The 3,824-nt window shown below is 39.2% G+C and overlaps 1 protein-coding gene across 1 annotated transcript in view; it reads left to right on the top strand.

Moving 5' to 3' along the window:
* The window catches only part of LOC129857328 (glutamate receptor ionotropic, kainate 2-like), a gene marked incomplete in the record, with an annotated part of 311,711 nt that extends 309,864 nt beyond the window's left edge, over window positions 1–1,847 (top strand). The window contains 1 exon segment of the mRNA XM_055925459.1: window positions 1–1,847. This exon segment is cut by the window's left edge and continues 415 nt beyond it.
* Between the last annotated feature and the right edge of the window lie 1,977 nt (window positions 1,848–3,824).

Raw genomic sequence — 3,824 nt, 5'->3', positions numbered from 1 at the left:
AAGAGAAGAGAGGAGCTGAGCTGCTCTGATCACTGACTGTCTGGCATCGTTGTTTCAAAACACTAAGCTAGAAATGAAAAGAGATTCAACAATGTTTCCTGTGGAAATAACTTGAACCAACCTGGGAGCAATTCAATGTGAGTTACCTCATTACTCTACCTGGCAGTGCACCTGAGCAAGGAGTGATGAAAGTGGTGCCATGATTTAGTATAAAAAAGAGAGTTAAACCCAGGATTCAGAGGAAAGGAGGGAGGGCAGGTTAAATTGAAAGTATAGAATATCATATGTTTCGTTGTCCCTTAAATATTGATTCAATTTGGACCTGTGATTTCTATCTGCTACCCAACCACTCTCTCTCTCTCACTGAGTAGAATCAGGAGCACGTATATCCCTCAGTCATAGTTATGGAGCAAACACATACACAGATACTAATAGAAAAAACAGAGAAAATCAGTTGGCGAGTGTGTAAAGGACACATCTTGTTATTATTCAACCATAGAAGAAGAAGGAGACCAGATGGGCTAGAAACAGCCAGTTCCAAATGAAACCCAAACCCCAAAACACATTGGTGAGCAGGACATAACTGCTCCCAACATGTACAGAGGCATCGTTTATTCATATCATTCACTGTTGGAAAGAATACAGTACATTATCCATCAGGCAATAGGTTATTTCATTTGTTTTGTTTTCAGAGTACTAAACATTTTGTTAAATTATGGGGGACGGGAAAAACATTTTGAATTAAAAAATATATACATAGATAAATACAAGCAGAGACAGATTACCGGAGGAGGGGCAGTGATGTAATAGAGGAATTAGGTGATAGGAACTGGAAGTGACATGAAGAGTGGCGGACATGATGAAAGTAGTAACCTTAGGAACCTTAGTAGTTTGAAGTGAAGGAAAGCAGGACAGCAGGAGTGGATCTGAAACTAAATTCACAGCAATCACGCAACATGAGGAATTTATTTATTCGTATTTATTATTTTATTTATGAATTTCTTTATTTATATTTTCATGGACTGGATTTTCACAGCAGCTGCAAGGATACAGTACACACCTCATTTTCAGATTTGATGGGTACAAATGTTTTGGTTTTCTTTTCTGTTCGATGTCAAGTCTCAAGTTTCTTTATGTACTCTTGTGGCTTTTATTTTAGTAACAAAATCCTCACATTTACTTGTGCAAATGCAATTTCTATGAAAAAGTGTTTTTGTACGAAGAAAATAAAACATTTTGTAATAATTTTTATCAACAAAAAATGTACCACGGGTGTCACCACGGCAGACAGCGTGACTCTCTCTCCACTGTGGGCCGTGTGGGTGTCCCAAGGGATAGCAGCCCCATCTAGGATAGCCCCGTCAGGCCTAACACAACCCCCTCCAGGGGGTCACGAGAACAACCCCTCCATGGACCGGCCTCACACCGATGGGGTCTCCAGAGCATTCTGGTTGAGCTTCAGTGGCATAATACATGTTTTGGAAAAACTATTTTTATCATGTAAAGGAATCATATTTAAAAGAAAGATATTTTTACTTCAGGTGAAAGAAGAGTAATGATTAAACAATAATTAGAACAATAAATATATATATACACACACAAAGAAGCTGAAGTGAAGAGGACTGCCAACGATGCTTATCATTCTACACCCCTGATTCCCAATAGACTGCTAGATTTCAGTGCTGAGAAATTGTGTGTAAATGGTTTTAAAAACAGAAGAATATGTATTTAACAGAATAAGGAACACCTAACTAATTTTGAACATGTTATGAAAACTAAACGGAGTGCACACAGTTTACTGTTTGAAGTTGATGCACAAGTTTAAAGAAAATAAAAAAAATTCTTCACATCTTTGTGGTGTCGTTCATTTGACTCTAAAACAAAATGTTTTGACACCATTACATTGTAACAGCTTGGATCAGACGCTAAACAGAACAATGAGCAAAGTGAACAGAAAACACAATAAAAGACTGATGGAATATGGGATATACTGTATATATGTGTTTAAACACATAAATCGAATGAAGAACAAAGCAAGTCGACATTGGGGACAAAAAGAAAAAGAAACCACAGCATTTGAACAGAAAGATTACCTTTTTTCATTTTTTAAATATTTTTAAAAAACTTTTTTACCATATAATGTTGACTGTGTGCGCTCACCCTGCGTGTTTGTATTCCATATCCCTCCATGTGGAGAGCAGCTGTGGAAATACTGACATGAATGAAAAAACAAAGGGCAATCAATCTATTAGGTCTATTTGAAATAGTGTAAATGTTATTCATCTTTAACAGCCTGGTACACATGAAAGGATTCCTATTTGAAAGATACTAAATGTACAGCAGATCTGCCATGCATACCCATTAATGCATTTATATTAGCAGTTAGGAATATTGGCAAAATAAATGATTATACTATACAACAACTATACAACACAGGGTTATTCAATATGTAAGCCTACAGAGCAGTTTGTCCCTTGGGCAGACTGCGTGTAGACTGAGAGAATCTGCCAGAACTCAATTGGATGCGTGAATTCCGAACAGCGTTACTTCTGGTTTTGGGGTTTTCACACTGGTTAGTTGGACATATCAGGTTTGGGCGAAGGAGGTGCTTAAACTGCTTCGCCTGCAGTGCTTTGTGCATTTGCGCACATGGATCGGAAGGAGGGAGGCTGAGAGTTTCGAGGGTGGAGACTTCATTTTTGACGGAACTCTTCATTTTTGACACGTGTGAACACTGAAGTTAATCACTTATGCAAGATTTTACTTCTGGGTTAACAGAGATGAATAGAGCAGTTGTACAATTATTCCCTAGCCATTGAAATTAGACAAATTATATAAATGCAAGACTCTCTGTGAGAGTAATCACATGCACACTTAATGCTCAAATGTATGTGCATATACAATGATAAGCGGGGTCCAGTGACTCACAGACTTTATTAGATGGGGATTGTTGTGGATGGGGAGACGCTGTCCTTGATGGCAAGAGGAGAGGAAACTGCCTTGTAGCGTCGAGGAATTAACTATCCATAATGAATTAAAATAGAGGGAATTAACACAGTGATAAACAAAGCCAAATGACTGTTGTTAAGGGACGGTGGGGGTAGTGAGAGTGTGGCGGTAGCCTGCTTTACTTGTGGGTCACGGTCACCAATTCACCCAGAAACAGACTCAGTCAGCAAACACAGGGAGGGTCAGACAAGGACACCGCTTCCTCTTAGCCAATCCCTGATCTGACGATGACCCTTGACCCATACCCAGGGTATGACTCGGCAGAACGCTGCGGCTAATCAGATTAACTCTCCATCCTCACCCTGACCTGAGAGGTGGGATGGATAGGACGGATGGGATGGGATGAAGGCCCAGGGGTTGTCAGGGGCAGTGTTGTGGAGATTCGGCCAACAGATTACTTTTAAAAACATTTGTACTTAACCTGTCTTAACCTGCTGGTTTAGAAAGCTTTCCTCCTTATCGACCTGACCTCTCAGTTTGCCAGTTACTTCATAACTGGATGTAGAGGAACCTGAACACTGTTGGCCTTTTTTGTTGTGTGTTAGTTGTGGCGTAAATCTGCTTCCATACGTTGGTGACTTTTAAATTCAAAGTATCTGATAAGTGCAGCTCTATCTGAGTAAACTTTATTAATAAATAGCATTTGAATACATTTGTAAAAATATCTAATGGAAATGTACTTGTTTGAAGAGTAATAGTTAGAATTTGAGGTTCAACAGAGGCAGAAACCCTGGGATAGCTTCACCATGGATTCATCTTAGGTCATTCAGCAGCAGGAAAATGCTCTCTCCAAAATACATACCGAAAACACACAC

This window comes from Salvelinus fontinalis, chromosome 6 (genome assembly GCF_029448725.1).
Source record: "Salvelinus fontinalis isolate EN_2023a chromosome 6, ASM2944872v1, whole genome shotgun sequence".
NCBI lineage: Eukaryota > Metazoa > Chordata > Actinopteri > Salmoniformes > Salmonidae > Salvelinus > Salvelinus fontinalis.
The sequence above is the reverse complement of the archived record's forward strand: the minus strand, read 5'-3'. Positions and strand labels throughout refer to the sequence as shown.